The sequence below is a fragment of the Thamnophis elegans genome, chromosome 8, assembly GCF_009769535.1.
Source record: "Thamnophis elegans isolate rThaEle1 chromosome 8, rThaEle1.pri, whole genome shotgun sequence".
In the NCBI taxonomy this organism is placed as follows: Eukaryota; Metazoa; Chordata; class Lepidosauria; order Squamata; family Colubridae; genus Thamnophis; species Thamnophis elegans.
Genome location: NC_045548.1, coordinates 43696033 through 43717022, shown reverse-complemented (window position 1 = coordinate 43717022; position 20990 = coordinate 43696033). Strand labels below are relative to the sequence as shown.

Below are 20990 nucleotides of genomic sequence, written 5' to 3'. Positions count from 1 at the left end.
AAATAGAAAACACTAGTTTTACACACCCTTTTTCAAATGCCTATATTTTGAAGGTATCCCCTCCCCCATTTTTGTGCTTTTAATGTGCATTTTCTCTTAGGGAGATGGGAGATCCAAAAATGTGAAAAATAAAAATTAAAAAAGATTTCCCAACATTTGCTTGTATACGGGACCTCCTATACACTAGACAAGTCATGTATATCCATCTAAATGTTCTCAGGAATAAAATGACTCATCTATCTCTACTAGAGATGGCGGGCTGTAGATTTGGGATTACTGGGATTTTGAAAACCCTTAAACAAATAACAGAGTAGGCAAGAAGTTAATAACATGACACCTTGGAATGAGGGGTGGAAAGATTTTAAAGCTAAGTAGTGGAGCTCTAAAAAATTATTTCTTAAAGAGGAAGCCAAAGGATAAACCAAAAGCAATTCCTAGTATTGCAAAGGGTGACAAATTAATTTGTATGATAAATCAAATCTAAGTAGTTAATCCAATTCTGAAGCAAAGGACTGATTTATGTTCAAATCTCCTGCATAGATATCTGATTTTTTCTTGAATTCCTTTTCTTTAGAATTCTTTATTTTTTCTATATAGGAAGGATGAGAAGAAAAATAGTAATACAGTCTTAGTAAATAGTTTGACAGTTTTGTGGAAATTTGTTGTTTAGCGGCATGATGGCATGGGGGGAAAACTGTCCCTGTGTCTAGTTGTTCTGGTATGTAATGCTCTATAGCAGTGATGGCAAACCTTTTAGACACCAAGTGCTCAAACTGCGTGCACATGCATGCCCAAGCTGAAAGGTATGCATGCAAACACCTGAATGTGTGAACATGCAAGAATGTGTGCTTCCATGGACATGCATGAATGTGCTCATGCATGGACATGTGCAAACATGTGCATGTGTGGACATGCACAAATGTACACATGCATGGATATGCACAGGCATGCACAGGCATGCACACATGCGCAGCAGAGATCCAAAGACCAGCTGGCTAGTGGGAGACAGCGCGGCAAGAGTTGACATCTTTTTCTTTTGTGGGCTTCTGTTTCGTTGTTTGCAGGGAAACAGAAGCTCACGGAAGAAATGCCACGGAGATCTGACCTTGGGCAACGGCGCATGTGCCAGCAGAGAGGGTTCTGCGTGCTACCTTTGGCATGTGTGCCATAGGTTCACCATCATGGCTCTATCATGTCGTTTTGAGGGTAGAAGTAGAAAGAATCTATGTCTATGGTGTGAGAGGTCTGTAGGTATTTTCACAGCCCTCTTTTTAACTTGTGAAGTATACAGGTCCTCAATGGAAGGCAGGTTGGTAGCAACTGCTTCTTCTTCAGTTCTGATTATCCATTGAAGTCTGCGTCTGTCTTGTTTGGGTTGCAGAGCCAAACCAGACAGTTATAGAGGTACAGATGACAGACCCTCTGTAGAACTGTATCAGCAGCTCCTTGGGCTTTGTAATATATAGATTACATTGCTCTGTCCCTTCAATGTAATTTAGAAGGTGCCGAAGAAATGTTTTCCCCCATTTATTCTTACCTATTCTTACAACTGAGAATTTAGAAGTGCTAGATAAATGTTGTTTTCATATTTTAGCTAAGCTCTTCACAATATATAAGCAAAATGTGTAAAATAAGCAAAGGCCAGTGGATACACAACTGATGTTACAGGTTTTGTAATATCACGCTGGCACAATGGTGGTGCTCTTTGCTCTAAAAAAATCCTTCAGATGACTAATAATGTCTCACACAACATTTCTGTTTAGTGATAAGATTTTCTGATTGCAATGCCAAGCAAAGCTTACTATTGTTCTTTGATGGGGTGGCAGGTAGACGAATTATTTTCTCATTTTCACTGCAGAAGAGTCAGGATTTGTTAATTTTATTTTCATTTAATGAATGTTGATTAGTTGAATGCTAAGTATTGGTTAGTGCTAGATGAACAGAAAATGCTTGTGTCATGGGACAAGTATTAATCCAGAATTTAAAGTGCTATGTCTAATACATTTCTAAATACATGCCTAATTCGGTTTTTTTTTAAAAAAAAATATTTGGATCATTTTCAGTTCATCTTCTGCTATAATTAGAATCTCTCAGCTGCTGTACTTTTTAGCAATTTAGAGTTTGTCCTGTAAGGTGGACAACCAGCTTGAATCACTGGGAAGCCAATATGAGCTGTGAATCAATCTATAGCCAAAAATGACAACTGTGCTTTTAATTCCTTAATTCTCCTTCGTAAGAGCTTTCTTTAACCTGATGCTTGCTGGTGGAATTAGAATGTTATTCACAACATTCCACCTGTACTCTATGGAAATTCTAGATAATTGTGTACATTCCCAATGATCTAGCTCCCAACTTTACTGAGATATGCAAGTCCCTTAATCACTACAAGATAATGGTCCATGAAAGAGGAGTGGACATTAGCTTTCTTCTAGTAAGTCACAAGAAAGAAAGAAAGAAAGAAAGAAAGAAAGAAAGAAAGAAAGAAAGAAAGAAAGAACTCAGTGTTCTGATTGTTACGTTCATTGTTAAACCATTTACGATGACCTCAGTACTGTAGTACTGCAGTACTGTTACTTGAGGGTGCCATCTCTTGTACTTTTTTCATGAGTGCAATGTATTAAAGACAAAATTATCTTAAGTGTAATTATCTTCATGTCTATGGAAATTCTCAGTTCATCCAGTCATGGTTGTCCCAAAAGTGTTTTTTCAAGAGGCAACTAGAGTTTCTTTGTTTTCTTTGAAGATGTTTTGCTTCTCATCTAAGGAGCTTCTTCAATTCTGACTGAATAATGGAGAATGGAAGGATTTATATTCCTTACAGTTATCTGGTTGTTAGCACTCTTTCTGAGAATTGTTGAGGCCACTTGGAGGTGTAACTGTGCCCTTTGGGTCACCAGAATAATCTTTCTTTCGTAGTTTTGTAAGGCAGATACCTAAACACTCCAGAATGTTTCTGCAGAATGCAGAAGTGAAAAGTGAACATGAAAAATATTTGGAACACATTTTGTTCCTATCAATCAAATGAAATTGAACTTATTCAACCTGCATTGTTATACTGGGTTTTCTTCTACAAAGACCTCAATGAAGAATATTCTACACACCTAACAAGGATACATCTGATGAGTCTTCCATCAAACTTTTCTTCTCTCATACAAAGCAATAGATTTCTGCTGCAATTGCTAAGTTCGGTGCAGTTACAATGAGAATCTACAGGTAGGTAAAACATATGAAAATGTTAATTGTAACACAGTTTATATTTTATAAGGTGTGTTTCATTATATCTGATCTATGATCATAAATAAACACATACATAGGATGAACTGTTTCCATATTTATATATTTCATTAGTGTAGTTTAATTTTGATCATTTCATTATATTATACTTTCACATACGATTTTCACTTCTTTGTCTAAAGATTTAGTCTTATTATTAAGATATTTTATATAAAGATCTGGATGTTGTGATATTACAGTATTACAATAAATACTATATTAATTGTTATAGTATTATGTTGGTACTGCCCACTTTTAAGTATATTTCTATCATTAATGGCTGAAATTATTATTGATGTTATTTTATACTGGTCTATAACTGAAATGATGTGGTGGCTCAGTGGCTAAGACACTGAGCTTGTCGATCAGAAGGTCAGCAGTTCAGTGGTTCAAATCCCTAGCGCTGCATAATGGAGTGAGCTCCCGTTACTTATCCCAGCTTCTGCCACCTAGCAGTTCGAAAACATGTAAAAAAGCAAAATAGAAAAATAGGGACCACTTTGGTTGGAAGGTAACAGCATTCAGTGCACCTTCAGCATTTAGTCATGCTGGCCACATGACCACGGAGATGTCTTCGGATAGCGCTCGCTCTTCGGCTTTGAAACAGAAATGAGCACCGCCCTAGAGCTGGAAACAACTAGCATGCATGTGGAGGGGAACCTTTATCTTTTTATAACTGAAATAAAGATTTGATTTGAAATAAAACTCATTCCCTGCTTCATTACTTTAAACAAAACTTTCCCCAGCAACTTTAGATACAGCTCAAGATCTGAGCATATTCATCAGAGTAATAGATTTCCTTCAGACAGCAGAAATCACTGCTTATCTCCGAGTCCCTGGAAACCCTCCTCTGTTTTAAATTAGTTTATCATTGGCAGGGGGAGCTACTGCCCTATTTAAAAAGCACCAATCCTGCTTGGCCATATGGAAGCAATTGCATTGTTCTTTCCAATCTAAAGTTGGAATTGTTGATCCTAGTGGTATAAGTAAGTATAAGTATAATCTTTATTGTCATTGTACTTAAATACAACAAAATTGGTATAATGATGCTCCTCCTGTCTTATCAGAACATAACCCCTTGCAAACATTTTCCCCACTTTGAACCATAAGAAGCAACACACTCCTCCCTGAAAAACTGAAACTTGACAGCTTTGCATTTAGTTTCTCATCTGTATAACTAGGGCTTGGGGATGGCTAATGGGGTGTATTATGCCATATAAATCTTTGCTTGCAAATGCTATGCAAAGCAGAAGTGAAAAGTGTAACAACATGAAAAATATGAAAACCATAGATATTTAATATGAAAAAAGGAGAATCAACAAATGTGTGTCAGTTTAGCTGTTGCCTCAGGGTTAATTTCGTGATGGGTAGGGATTCATCTGTCAAGGTGCCTGAGTAGACTTATGATCATCCTGATGATTGGCTATGGATTCAATATCTTTTTTTCCCTATAAGAAGTCAATAAACAGGAAAGGTCAAGTTTATTCAAACAAATTGACCAAACAGTTTGGCAAATATGCAGGCAGACTCGTTAACTCAATTCACATCTTTTGTGTCAAGTTCCTAACATACCATACATCTGTAAAAATGCATTGATTTGTACTGCTGACATAATGTACTGTTTCTCAAAAGATTTTGTTTATATACCCAGTAATAAAATATGATACATAAGCTTTTATTATTTGTTTAGACTATTAGAAGAGTAATAGTCAATGGAGACACAGCAAAACAAACTAGAATAAGCAGGTTTATGTTTAGCTTGCATCTAAGCAAGATGAGATACAAATCAACATACATCTCAACATTTTATATATTGACTTTTCAACACCAATTACAAGTTGTGAAAAAACCCAAAATTAAATTAATATTGAAAACCGTTTCATGTTCCCTAAATGATAGAACAATTATTTTGCTTGGAATGAAAATATAACTTCTAAGATGTTCTACATACAATACTCTAATTACAAAATGTAAAAAATTACTAAATAAACAGACAAAAATTATCATTAGAAGTCCTTTGTAGCTATATTTGTCACCCTCTCAAACTTTGTATAAGAAGCAAATAACAAGACAAGAACATTGTGTCCTTTAAGATTTCAGCTTACCAATTTCCTTGTGATTTCATCATGGGCTGATAAAGTCTGAATTAAAAGACACGCTGTCAGTCTTCCTATTCTACTATTATTTAAAAAAATTATAGACAAACCTTCTGAAAAGGACAGTATTAGAAAAGAAGAGAGGCAAATAGATATCAATAAAATGCAAGCACAGGTTTTATTTTCACATAGACCCCAATTTCAAATTTGAGTGTTCGTCTGCAGTTCAATTGAAATGAATTCGCAAACTTAAATATTAATCACATATGCTTTTAAATAAGATATTAGTTGAAAGATTAACTGATAATAAGGATATGCAATAGAATGCTGACTGATATTATCTACAATATTTTAACTGTTACACATAGGAAATATGAGTGTCACAGTCATTTTTGAAAATACATGTAGCATGTAACTAGACTTGAAGCCAAATTTTCTTAAGCATCAAGTCTTATCAGAAAATATGATACTAAGAAAAAGCTTTCTTCTTCCTTAGCTCATGTTCTGGGTGCACTTGAAAGAGCCCTTTCTTACAACAGATGTTCCTTGTGCACAGGCATCTGGAAGATCCCATGATGATACACTATGCATCATTATACCATTGCACAAGTGACCCTAATAAAGTAATTTGTGTCACTCATGTCATGACACAAATAATGTACAGTACAGAATTCCTGTAATTTGTACAATGTCATCATGCATGTGATTTTACATATTCCCCATCCCTCAACCAATTCCCATGTCTCCAAAGTCACAATAGGGAAGGACAGTTCCAGGATTTGATAGAACTCTAATATGAAGAAGAAAAAAGAATAATCCTATTCCATACGAGATTTTAAAGAGAACTACATATGGTATGTAAAATGTCCCTAATGTGTGAGTGAGTTTGGTTATTAGAGTACCTGAATAGAGGCAGTGAAGTGGGTGCTGTGGCAGGGACCACTTGCTGGTGTTACTATAGCAAGGCTCAAAGTCCAGATAGTCAATAGATAACAAGTGTTATGGGTCTTCTTTGTTTCGTTGCTGAGTTCTACTCAATGACTCATTTGGTTTGTCTATCCAATATATGGGGTAATTTGGGAACATCTTTTGCATATGTATAGCCAAATTTCCATAGTTTCATGAGTCAGATAGTAAATAATGTTTTACAAATTGGAGAATTGGATTATGCTTTCAGGTCTGAAAATTTGATCTACATTTTTTATTTAGTGCAGCTGAACTCTTTTTATTTGGAACCTCTTCTACTGCTATTTTCCATTATAATTTGCCAAAGTGGAAATTAGAGGGATCTCTCCCTCCCTCCCTCTTTTAATAATCTTCTTTCCTTCCTTCCTTCCTTCCTTCCTTCCTTCCTTCCTTCCTTCCTTCCTTCCTTCCTTCCTTCCTTCCTTCCTTCCTTTCCTGAGAAGATGAAAGCAAAGGTGTTCAATACCCTTTCCCTGCACGTATTTGCCTGTCCTACTAAATTAGATAGAATAAGGCTCCCTTATCTTATGTTTTGCCCTCTGATGGGATCTTGGAGGCATGCCTTCTTAGTAGCCACCACAATCCTTTGGAACTGCCTCCCACCAGAGATCAGAGTGACACCCTTTTAGACTTCTGGAGGGTCCTGGATACATAAGGGGAGGGTGATCTGTGAGGATGTTTGATCTGGCATCTTGAGGAAGGGTATGTTTTTAACAATATTTTCTGGATTGCTGTGAGCTGCTTAGAGCAGGGGTGTCATCACAGCATCATCACATGATGTATTGTGACTTTCCCCCCTTTCGTTAAACTGGGTGTGGGTGTGCCAGTGCGTGAGGCATTGTATAAGATAGGTGGCCATGTAAATTCAGTGAATAAAATAAATAAGATGTAAATTATGTTGTGTAGGAATTGAATAAAAGTCATCAGAAAGAGTCCTGAGATGACAAATTTATGCCTCAATATATTTGCATTGTCTTTGAATGGAAGCAGTTCTGCTTCTTTCTGTCTCTTTCTTGATTTAAAGATATCAGCTATAAAGAGATGGTGATGAAAAGCAACAATTTCTTGTAAACATTTGAAGAATTTCCAATTTTCTATTGGTGCAAGTGTTAAAGGAATATTCTGAATGTTCTGTCTAAATTAACTGTTATAATTTTCAGTTCAGAGAAGGCTGTATATTTGAAACAGGATGTCATCATATTAAGGAGTTAACAGACAAATTATAAACTTCTCATATTCCACAAATGCAGTGCACATGTGCAACAGAAAAAAAAGAGAGGAAAGATTATAGGTGTCAGCTGTGCTACCATATGTTGCTCTGGCAGAGGCACAACACAATGGTGACAATTTCTGTTTTATTGAATGAAGGTCTGTTTTGATTCCTGTTGGTTCAGAGCAACGACTGTACCTTTTCTGCAGTTAGTTTTGAATATTTTCCTCCACATTTCCCCCTATTTACAGACTAATCTATCCTGTGTTTATTTAAGGTAGTGTTTTTCAACATTGACAACTTTAAGATTCTGAACTTCAGCATACTGGATGAGGAATTCTGAGAGTTGAAGTCCAAACATCCTAAAGTTGCTTAAGTTCAGGAACACTGCTAAAGTCTATTCATAGGTGATCTCACAGAATTCTCTTGAGATAGTAGCTCTAACCATCCTTCTCTCTAACATCCTACTTTTATATTTTACTTAAAATCCAAATTTCTTTAAAAAATATTAATGATTAATGAGAATAGCTGTCATTAATTTTAAGACACCATGTTAGAGTAAGTTTATGAAAGCTTGGGTCAGATTATAAGAGAGTTGATATATGTATCAACTATCTAATGCTAGGTGGCTTACAATCATCTCTGCCCTCTGATTTCTTCTTGGCCAAATTTTGTGCTGTAAGTGGATTGTAAAAACATTAATTTTGAAATATTAACTTCAAAGTGATTTCACTGGATCACAAATTCCATTGACTTTTGGAATTGAATTGGGTTCTTAATGGCTCTGAATTATTTTGTTTTCATATTGATATACAAAATTCAAGTGATCAAAATTGATGCTTTCAATCAAAATGTCAATCTGCATGAATTGTATAAATTAATTAGAATAGTTACACTGAGTCAAATGAATAAATGAATAATTCAAACAAGTCCAAATATTATCTGTACACTCTCAGTTATTATAGTTATGTTTTCTTTGATCATTTTTCTTCTATCCAGTCATTTTCAAATATTCATAGTTCTTAGAGAGCAAGGATTTTTTTATGAGAAGGAAAATGTTTTATGTCTAGTTCTGGCTTTCTTGCGCTTTCCTTTTTCTTAATTTATTGGCTGTGGTTATTTGTAAGAAGCCAGCAGGATTTCTTAAAAACAGGTTGTCAGAGATGAACCTTATTGGGTTGTTTTTTTTTGCAATGTGACTAGATCAGTGGACCAAGGAATTGCTGTGGATGTAGTATATTTAAGACTTTACTAATTTTTTTTTGATAAATTACTGGTAGTTCATGGCCCTCTTTCTGATAAGCTGGAAAAATATGGGATGGATTGTTCTACTGTTAGATGGATTAGCAGTTTGCTGAACATTTTTAGCCAATGTTGGCCTTTGTCCATATGGAAGGACTTACAGTATACACTTATAACTTCCTCCATATGGAGGGAGTCACAGTGTACACTTACAGTATACCCGATGTCAATATGGAAGGAGTTACAGTGTACACTTACACCAGTGATGGGTTTCAAATTTTTTTAGAACCTCTTCTGTAGGTGTGGCCTGCTTTGTGGGAATGGCTTGCTGGCCATGTGACCAGGTGGGAGTGGCTTTCCAGCCATGTGACTGGGTGGGCATGGCCAACTTGTAAAATATGGTGAAAATCACTTAACAACGCTCTTGCTTAGCAACCAAAATGTTGGCTCAGAAACTCTGGCATTTGAAGCAAGCAAGTCTTAAAGCTGTCAAGTTACAAGATCCTTGCACCCCTAACTCTTTAGAAAAAAAACCCCAGGGGTGTTCAAACTTGGCAGCTTTAAGACTTGTGGACTTCAACTCTTAGAATTCCTCCTCTTGCTCTTCATCTTGATGATGTGTGGACAGGCGGGGAAGGAGCTGGAACCGGTTCTAAATGGCACTGTAGATTTGTGGAACCTCTTCTATAGAAGAGGTTAGAACTGGCAGGTACCCACCCCTGACTTACACAGTATACACTTAAGTACTTCAGGGTTCTGTCCTGAGCCCAAGCACTCTTCAACAGCTGTATCTTAGATGAGGGTGGAGAAGGGAAGGTCATAAACCACAAATGGTTTGTACAAAACTGGGAAAGGAGAGAGATTGCTAGGATTTCACAGCCTTCAGCCTTGAACTCTATTCAGAAGTTCATTAGTAAGAAATGTAAAGTTCTGCACTTGGCAAAAAGAAACAGAAGGATAGATACAAGATGGGTAGTGCCTTGCTTAGTAGTAGTATCATTTATAAGAAGGATCTGGGATTCTTGGCAGACCATATATTAAACATGAGCCACCAAGTGCCATAACTGCCAAAAAGCTAATGCGATCTTGGGGTGTATTAGAGTAATACTGTCACTTCCTGTGATAGTACTATCAAGGAAGTGATAGCATTTTATGCTGCACTGGAATATACTGAGTTACCAAGTGTAACTATGGACCCCATAATAGAAAAAGGAACTGGAAATTGTGCAGAGAAGAATGAAAGGGTAAAAAGATTGGAGACTCAATTCTACAAAAAGTGATTAAGTATGCTTAGATTAAAAAAGAGAAGTCTAAGAGAGACATGATAGCAGTCTTCCAATATCTGCAAGGTCTTGATAATGTTCCAAAAAGCTAAAAGGGCGGAAGTCTACTGAATTGCCAGAGGGAGGCCACAGAAAAGATAGGCTTCCCAGATCCCACTAAGTGGCAGGATTTCAGGGAAGGGATCTGGAGAATGCCTTTCCTATCAGATTTAGTGGGATGGGCAGTTATTCTTAGGAAGAAGCAGTTCTGTAAAGAACCAGAATGCACTATTGATATTAAACATCACCTTTTCCAAGAGTGGCCTGCCCCCTGTCTCATACTGTACATTCCAGTGCCGATCGCTACTGCAATGCTCTTCCTTACCACCTCTGCTCTTTCTCTATCGGGCTTTCGTCTCCCTCAATCTCTCATACCCAAAGATCTGGGACAAATCCAGCCTACACAAATATGATAAATACTCAAAAAAAACTTAAACTAGATAGACAAGCTCCGTTTGTATTCCAGCACTTCTGTAATACTCAGCATCTCTACTTGAGTAGGTCCTCTATCCAAACATTTCATCCAATATTATTTCACACAGCTCTCCAGCTCTCTCAAAACCCAAATCTTTCCCTTCCCTCACACACTCTTAAAGCTACAGCACTTCCAGCTTCCCCATCTCTACCATAAGGAGAGCAGGAAAGCCCATACCACATCCAGTCCCCACTCCTACTACCAAACCATATAAAAGCTTCAGGCTCATAAAAATTCTTCTAAACAAATCCACAGTGATTAATTGAATGTCACAGTCATTATGCAAACTAGTGGTATGCTATGAGTCTGGTTTTGCTGAAAAGTACCATAGTTTCCAGAGTATAAGACACATCTTTTCCTCCCTAAAAGAGGGTGAAAATTTGAGTGCATCTTATACACTGAATATAGCCCCACCGTCCCCCACCCTTAGGCCTCTGCCTCCAAGCAATTTACCTCCTTGCAGCAAAGAGGAAAATGGGTCTTGCGGAGGCTGCAATAGGCTGCAGCCTGAAACAGGTGATCATCAGGAGACGCTTAAACTGAAAGTGAAACTTGCTGTTTGCAAATTGCTGGAGGCAGAGGCAGTTTTTTTCCCTTGTGCTAATCAGGCTGTTTGCTGCTTGCTGCTTGCTTAAGGTGACCAGACGTCCCGATTTCAGCAGGACGGTCACGCTTTATAACAATTTGTTCCATGTCCTGGGCCATTTTAAAAAACTCCCGATTTTCTGGCTTCATGTTGAAAGCCCAGTGGATTTGCTTAAGAAATCCTAACTGGGGCAAGACAAAAGACACCCTAATCTAATCCCTCTCTCTGTCTCAGTACTTTCATTGAAGATATTAAAACTTTAAAGCAAGAAAATGCCCCCCGCGCACCCCTTTTACCTCATTCTATAAGAAAAAATGACCAAGTACCATACAGCTCCAGGAAATGCTTGGCTAGAGGGGCCGCGAGTGTTACTTCCTGGATTTTCCGGAGGGGAGGGGCACAGAGGTTGGAGGTCGGCTCGTGTGGAAGAGAAAATGGTAGCAAAGTTTCTTTGAAAAATATTTCCCTGACTAATTTCACCATTTTAATTTGATCAGTTCTTTGTATTAACATCTACATCATTCTGGATTGACTTGTGCCTGCTGGTGTGAGCTGGGTTTTTTTCTTTTCTTTTTTTTAATGTATTTTAAAATAATATTTTATTTATTGTGCATAGGATTTTTTAAAATAGCTTTATTTTGTGTGGATTCTTTTTTTAAATTGTCTTAGACTATTTAAAAAAAGATTCTATCCAAAATACAAAATACCAGCTGCAGTTATTCACTTAAGAACTGTGGCAAGAAAGGTGGTATAGTGACCAAAGTTACAATGGCATTGAAAAAAGTTACTGATGACCATTTTTCATGATTAGCGACCATTTTCACACTTAGCGACCGTTGCAGCATCCTCATGATCACACGATCAAAATTTTGATGTTTGGCAACAGATTCGTATTTATGATTGTTTCAGTGTCCTGGGGTCATTTTAATTGCCTTTTGACAAAGTCAAATGGGGAAACCAGATTCACTTATGTTACTAACTTATCAGCTGCAGTTATTCACTTAAGAACTGTGGCAAGAAAGGTGGTATAGTGACCAAAGTTACAATGGCATTGAAAAAAGTGACTGATGACCATTTTTCACACTTAGCGACCATTTTCACACTTAGCGACCATTGCAGCATCCTTATGGTCACGTGATCAAAATGTTGATGTTTGGCAAAAGTTACAATTTATATTTGTAAATTGTAGTTATGTTGAAATAAAAAAAATTATAAAACTATTTTTGCATCATATGAACATTTTTGTTGCTCCCTATAAAATTTTTAATCAAGCCCCCCCTCCCCCCGGTCAAAGGTGTCCCCCTTTACCAATCTGAAAATCTGGTCATCTTATGCTTGCTGCAAGAAGATAAGTCAATAACTATAAATGCCTATAGAATGTTCAAATTATTAGACTTATTTTTTAAAGACTGCTTTATTATTGTTCTAGACAGCTTAACAAAATGAAGAAGCTTTTTAAAGTAAATGCTTGCTATGAAGAGACCCAGTGCTATTGTATTTTCTTTTAAATAGCATAGAATAACTATACTGCCAGAAAGCACATCAATTTTAATAACATATGTACAAGTATAGTATGAAATGTAACACTACAAATAGTGTATATTGTCTATACGGTTTGCTGTTTGTTGTAAGGAGGCAAATTGCTGGGACGCAGAAGCAGATTCCCACCCCCTTGTTTTCCTCCCCAAAAGCTAGATGCGTCTTATATTTTGGAGCATCTTATACTCTGAAAAATATGGTAACTGCCAGTTTTGGGCAAAATCATAATAAAACTCAGTCACATGACTTCAGGATACTGCAAATTGCTATAAATACAGTAAGGCTTGTTTGCCAGCACCCAAAGTGTGGTCACATGACCGTGGGGAGAAACTTGATTACTGGAACTTCAAATCTGGGTTGTAAGTAGACCCTAGGTTGGCCTGTCAAAACTTCAAATGGTCACTAAGCTACTGGCCATTAGTTAAGGACTATCTATATCTATTGCATTCTTATTTCAATCTTCAGTTCCCGAAGAGCAAATATTCTTTCCTGAAAGATTTCCTCAGAATATTCATTTTAGTTATTGGGGTTGCTGTCTCTCTGTATGTATCTGATCAATTAAAACTGATCATGTCATTGTAGCAGAGGGCATAATACTAATAGAGCTGCATAATTCTAGGGTTATCTGTCACATTCATTTTCAGTTCTAAAATTTACTTGTTTTACTGCCACATAGAAAAGAGGCTTTAATTGGAATCTCCATAATGAGTTCAGATCTTTGACTAATTACTTTTTCCTGAATTTGAGCCATCTAATTTGGGACAAAATTCCTGCTAAATAGTTGGGACTTTATTAATAGCCATATCTCAGGTAGCTTCCTTGATGCTTTACTGAACTAATTAAATTCATTATTAGACTGAAGTAATTTTTTAAAATTAAGGGTGTAAGGTACAATCTAGTAAATGTTAATCACAACTAAATCCTGCAGACTTTAATGAAAGTAAAAGGTAATATAGTTAAAGTCCATTAACATAAAATCCAGCTTTCATTTATCTAGATGTTAAACCCACTGTGTTTTGTGGGTCTATACAGATAGCATCAGAACACAATTTCATGAGATTACATTTTATTCATGATTTTTATTTTGTTTAAAAGCCATTATGGTATCAACAGGAATGGTGGAATACTTGCAATACAGAAGCATTGCCAGGTGATATTCTATTCACACAATCCACACCACACTTATCCATAATTATATAAAGAGAAATGAGGTAATATCTGCCATATGGGCATCACAAATACACTAGCTATGTACATTACCTATATTTATAATTTTAGCATTATCTCAAGAGATAATTTTATTTTTAAAATCTCTGTAAACATTACCAGAAAATATACAATATACTTGAAACAAGCTGACCTCTCTTCATGGATATGAAGTATATAATTGGGAAGGGAAGATTTATTCCATTTCTTTATAGTCAAGCTTGAGGGTCTGTCACCATTTTTCTAAATTATTTGTTTGATTAGTTTCCATTCTTTTCAAATCCTATTCCATGCCATTTCCTGTTCCTAGCCTCATAATCTAGGAAATATTTTACTAAAATTTAAGTTTAGGAGATAACAACAACAGCAAACAATAATGTCTATGGAGAGTCTAACTCATCCAGGTCATGGTTGTACCCAAAGGTACTTTTTCAAAAGGAGCTGAGGAGGACTGAAGAAGCTTTTTGGATGAGAATTAAAAGGTCTTCCAGGATCAGTGGACATGCCTCTTAATGACTTCTGGGCAGGAAACACATTGCATTCACACTTAAATTGGTGTTTCTTTTATACCAATAGAAAATAGATTCTAATAGTAAATCTCCAGCCCCTGGAAAAAGATGCATTTCTTCAGTAGCCAAAGTAAGCACAGGAAAAAAATATTATAAAATGGAATTTATCCTTGAGAAAGTATGAAACAACCCATAAGCATATGGATTCTGAAGACACTGAAGGTCCTCAGTGTTTCATTTCTTCTCATCCATGTTTATTGACCTCTTCCAAGTTAAAAAGTAGTCATACATTTATATGATTTGATTATTTCAACCTTGTGACAATTGTATACATGAAATTGCTATGACAGAAAAGTCAACCATCTCAAATGCTAGTTTTGGTAATTCTACATTTTTGTATGATAATGTTTTGAGAAATGTTCACAGAGAAGGATCTGTTTAACCTAGAACCTATTTGGTTTTGTCCTCCTACTGATAGCATATGGAAAGCAGCCGCATCTTCTCTTCCTTGTGTTATCTCTACATTATTTTTCCTCAGTTAAATTATTTGGCAGATTTTTTAAAAGAAGTTTCAGTTGGCTACATTTTTTATGCCTTTTAGTATTCAGAATTCAAACTGATATTTGAGATGACAGGTATTAAATTTCATGGGTAGGTAACAGTTGACTAATCCAAGGAAGAAGAAATTGTATGCCATCATAGCATAATCAAATAATTTCCCCCATGGCTTGTATAGAAGGGGCCTCTTGTGATAGGCATATTCAGTATCTAAAATCTAGTATCTTTGTGCATTTAGTATTAAGGTGACTACTGTACTGGAAAAGCTGGTTCCATAATAATGCCTTAATCTTTGTCTTTTTCTATATTTCAAGTTTTCTTTTAAAAAAATAACAGATCATGTCAATTATTTTTTAATTCATTGTAGTTACTGCATACTGAAGTTTAGTGCTCCAGTGCAATCTATATTTTTGTGTCCAAAGGAAGTAATAACTAAACATTGCTGGAAACATACTTATTATTAGATAAAAGGGACAACAGCCCATAGTAGCTCAGTACACAGTGAATGTTGACCAGAAGGAGGAAAAAGCATGCAAGAGATTACCCTAAATTTGGGCAGGTAAATATATGACAAGAACTTGCAGCAGTGGTTCCCAAACTCTTCAGCCTCATTGACCCCTTCATGAAGTTTCAGATTACTCATTAACTCCCAAATGTTATGAAAATAATAAATGCTACTTTAACTAGTAGTACTATGAATACCAATACCAATACCAATAATACACATGAGTCTTTGGATCGCCCCACTAAGACCGGTTTGTGGAACTCTACCTTAACCAAATCAATAATGGCTTTTGGAGAAGACACACGGTGCTACTGTGTACCTAGCAGATATCTTTAGCTGTTTTCATGATAAACCATGGACTATAAATAGCAGATTGACCAAACGTACCAACTCTTTTGCAGCTGACTAGGAAGAAAATGATTTACTTTCACATTTTAAAAAGTAAATCTAAGATTAAAGTTTAAAAAATGAAGTAGATGTCTGTGCTTAAATGCATTTCAAATGAAATGGACGTAACACATTTTGGAGGTCAGCAATAATTGTTGGGGATCACATATCCATTTGGTGATTTCTAATTAGAGATCTAAAAGAGGCGAAATGAATCTGTAATGTTTTTCTAACTTCCTGATTTCTTTTGTTTTATATTCAGGAATCTAAACTATCGGTTCTAATTTGCATCAGCAAACAAAGCTCCTGCTGCTAACCATCCTTAGGAGGAAAACTCCCACAGCATGAAACAATAATCATATTTATATTAGTAAGTGAAATGCACTCCCCCTCCAAAAAGCTTAATTGAATAGTTCTTGCTAGTTGTCAGGATTATATTGTAGGCATAAATATTTGGAACAACAGTAAAAAGACAACTCTGAGACTATGCAGAATATTTTATCTTGAAAGTTCAACAGCCAATTCAGATGAAACTTTAGATCTGATATCAATTGGTAACTATGTTAATACATGCAAAATCATTTCTTAATAAAGAAAATATTGACTAATAATGAACATGGATAGCATACTCAGTACTGAATATAATATGTTCATTGATGAACATGAGAATATTCGCTTTTAATCTTTTGGTTGAAAGGAAGAGAGAGTGTTCACTCAAATGGAAGCATTTCTTAGATTAAATCTTCAATGCATCAATCATCAACAAAAGAATTTTTCCACAAATAACAGAAGCAGCAGGGAATTCTGTGATCAATTATATTGGTGTTGCTTCAGATGATATGATTCTCTACTAGTAAATGACCACCTGTCTAATGTTCTATCTTTTGGTATGATTACGGAACTATATTTTATACATCTATTAATCATTGCCATTTCAGAACTGCCCATCATTAGCTTCACATCCTGGTTATTACTTACTTTAAAATGAAGACCACATTTATGTTACATGACTGTGTAATACTTAGTACTCCTGAGTCTTGATTCCTGAACTAAGATTAAAAACGTAGACAGATTCCATTCTTAATGCCTCCATGGACATATTTAAATAGTTGCTAGCAAAAGAGATGCATATAAAATTAAGAAAATAACTTTGCTTTTGTTGAAATTATGCAGAGCAACAGAATAAATGCTACTCAGTAGCCCTGTTTTAACTTATATACATTTGTTATATATGTATTTGGAAGGGAAGAGAATATGCTCAGTGCCTTGCCAACCTCAGCATCAACTACTTTCCTATTCAATCAGAACTCTCCAGTGTCAAGAAATGAGTCCTTCCTCAGCAGTTACCGAGGTGGACTTTTCTTAATAAAATATAAAATAAGGGCCTTCCTTATTTTATATTTAGAGAATTGGCAATTGTGTATTTTTACTATTCTATGAGGGGTCCTTGGTACTCTCTGAGTTTGGTTAGTTTCTTGCATATGTTTCATTACCCAAACTAGGTAACATTTCAGTCCTTAGCTACAAATATTCTCCTTTATTATTACTATTTTTTGTTTGCATGACTGTGACATCATGCATTTAGTTACCTTCTTATTTTTTCAAAAACAGCTGAATTTACATAGGACTGTATTATTTAGTTATTTCAGAATACAATTATTTCTTGATATCTCCAGGGAAAAGATATTTCATGTGAATGAACAATTCCTACTCTTCTTTTCCAAAGTAAAATCCTTTTCTCAGATTGATATTTTTCTGATAACAACTAAATTTTAAAATCACATAATTTGAGTTCACCATTACTTTCTACCAATAATGTCTTTAGGGATGATGTTTTTATTACTATAAAATGTTCTATGAGAAAAGTTAGTACTTCAGTTTCACATGAGTCCTTTCTATCTATCTATTTTTAATTTCTATAATAAATATTCTCGAACAATGAGAGATATAGTGAAGATACAATAAGTTAAATAATTGAATAATGAAGATACAATCAGTTAAAATTATAGGTAGTCATTGTTTAGAGAATGTCTCATTTAGAAACAGTTTACAGTTATGATGATGATGATAAAAAGATTAATCTTCATATTTATGACCTTTGCTGATTTGTAAAGCAAGGGAAAGCTGAAGTAAGAAAATAAGAACTGTTGTGGTTTCCCTTTCACTTGGCAACTTATTTATCAGTTCCAATTGTGGTAATTAAAAGAGGAATTCCTGTACAAAATGGCAGATTTGTCACTGTCAAGAATTGTGCATTAACTAACCTTGTTCTTTGTATAGTATGGGAATTGGAATGAAAAGAGCTCCTGAAAATGTGATATTCACATAAAACACTGGATAGCTAGGAAAGAGCTTTAAAGGATGAACTATAATCCCAGAGTAAAGTGGTGCTTTTGATATTGCAAACTTCATACACTGCAGCCTAAATCATTGATTGCCATGAATATGGACTTACAAAGAAAGTGGATGAAGGACTCTTATCTCAAATAAAAGACAAGATGTACTTATTTATTTGTTTTGGAGGTTATCCAACTCCTGAATGTTTATTTAGCTTATACTTAAAAACAAAAAAAATCATAAATAGAAGAAAAATCTAAGCATTCTGATAAACTGCATGTCAAACACACTACCAGAGTGTCGCAGTCAGCCTACTATAAGACCTGAGAAAACAAGCCCATTTGTAATGACATCTGTAGCATCCTCAGGCTGAAAATTCATGGACCTCTGGGTTGATATCATGGCACCATGATAGAGAAGGTATGCTTCTTGGGGTTTTTTTAACTGAGGGGACCTGGAGCATATTATTTTAAGGCAATGTCAAACTAAAATTAAAATGGGGTTCTCAAACCACATTACCTGTGTGTGTTCATGTGTACAAATAGGTAGTCCTCAATTTACAACAGTTTATTTAATGACTGTTCAAAGTTCCAATACTGAAAAAAATGACATGACTGTTTTTCACAATTACAACCTTTGCAGCATCCCCATGATCATGTGATAAAAATTCAGATGCTTGGCAATTGTTTCATACTTACGCCATTGCAGAATCCTGGGGTTATATCATCAGCTTTTGCAAGCTTCTGACAAGAAAAGTCAATGGGGAAGTCAAATTCACTTAACAACCATGTTACTTACTTACCAACTGCAGTGATTCACTTAACTGTGGCAAGAAATGTCATAAAATTCTCCTAACAAATTCTACTTTAGAAGATTTTAGAATTACTGTAGAATCAATGATGATCAAAAGGACAACAGCACAGAATCTTTTGGCATTTCAACATTAACAAATGTATTATTGTATAAACGTTGGAGATTAAGATATACTTTATAAGGTGCACAGTGATTCCAAGAAGTTCTCCCTGTTGTTGCTGATTAAAGAAAAGGAAAATAGAGGGACAAAATAGAAAGACCATACAAAAGTGCTAAGATAGATCTTAGGACAAAGCAGGAAGGTACTTAGATCCAAACTTGTGATTTTGTTTCTGTGCATTAGGGTAATATGTAATATTACTAATTCCAGCAAATTATTTGTTGAAATAATTAGGTTCAGCAAAAAAATTAGGAATTCTAGCTGAGATTTGACATATAATAAACAATAGCAATATCTGATTTAAGCCATTTCTTGGACACTCTCTCAATCTCTGTGTTGTGTGTCTGTCTGTCCTTTATGTATGAATTTGCCTTCCGCATTTGTAAATTTATAGCAGTCCTACTCATCCTGATGTTTTGCATAGTATTGGACTATAATTTAAATGGCTATGAACTATAAGTAGTAGAGTATTGAGGGTACCAAGCTGGAAACAACTGACTATAATTATATGGGTATAAAGGGAAAGATTCCCCTCGTACATATGTGCTAGTCATTCCCAACTCTAGGGAGCAATGCTCATTTCTGTTTCAAAGTTGAAGGGCCAGCACTATCCAAAGATGTCTCCAAGGTCATGTGGTTGGCATGACTAAACACCGAAGGTGCATGGAATGTTGTTATCTTGCATTATACTTGCATTTTTACATGCTTTCGAACTGCTAGGTTGGCAGAAGCTGGGACAAGTAACGGGAGCTCACTCTGTTACACAACTCAAGGGATTGGAACCACTGAATTAGTGACCTTTCTGATTGACAAGCTCAGAGTCTTAGCCACTGAGCTACTGCGTCCCACTATATGGATACAGGGGTCTTTTAAAAACCTTATATGGTAATTGGGTGGGGCTTAATAAAGGGGTTTGAGCCAACACCTCTTTCACCAGTCAGAAAATGTTTAGAAATTTTTTAGCTACTCCTTATTTTAGTAATTCTACTTCAATAAGTATTGTTTATTGATATGACTATGTAGCTGCAGATCAAATCTAATGCCTAGTCATGTAGAATTAAGAAATAAGCAAGAGAAAGGAGTCTGTTTGTTCCAAAAGGCTAAGTAACAAGAAAGGTTAGCTTGAAAAGGGAAATATAAAGTGAATAAAAGCCAAACTTTAAACTGAGATTAAAAAACTCATGAAAGAAGTAAATAGAAGAGAACCTAAAGTTTTTATTTCAGCCAACTTCTTGAACTCAGAACAGTTTCTGTGTTTTAAAAGAAGCTACCAATATTTATGTTCAATGTAAGAGGTTTTGAAAATCTGAAAGTTGCACAGCCCTGGTTGGCAATAATAAATCGAATAAACACATCCCTAAATAATCTTGGGGTTGGTTTCTGAGAAGATATCAGCCTTGTGAAACAATTAATCTCTGAACATTCAACCAGTTTAGGGTGGATTTCTGAATCCATTCTAGTCTAGGACTAAAAAAGTCATCTTTTCTGATGATATTAGGAGTTGGAGAAAATGTTCTTTTCTTCTCAGGGCCATAGTAGACAGGTAAAAGTCAAATGGTTTCTTGGCTTTTTTTCTTTGTTGGAATTCTTAAGGTAAAGGTAAAGGTTCCCCTTGGACATATGTGCTAGTTATTCCTGACTCTAGAGGGTGGTGCTCAGTGGTGGGATTCAGCCAGTTCGCACCTCTTTTGGAGAACCAGTTGTTAACTTTCTAAGCCGTTTCAAGAACTGGTTGTTGAAAGAAATTATTAGGGCAGAGAATCGGTTGTTAAATTATTTGAATCCCACCACTGGCGGTGCTCATCT

At 35.7% G+C, this 20990-nt stretch overlaps 1 long non-coding RNA gene across 2 annotated transcripts in view; it reads right to left on the bottom strand.

The window, feature by feature from the left end:
• Positions 1–20990, bottom strand: part of LOC116512411 — a 163097-nt gene that overhangs the window by 12255 nt on the left and 129852 nt on the right. The window contains exon 4 of one of the 2 annotated variants that reach the window (XR_004255881.1): positions 3102–3207. The exons of the other annotated variant lie outside the window; for it this stretch is intronic. This is a non-coding gene — a long non-coding RNA (uncharacterized LOC116512411). The remainder of the gene's footprint in view (positions 1–3101; positions 3208–20990) is intronic. 2 annotated transcript variants of the gene reach the window in all.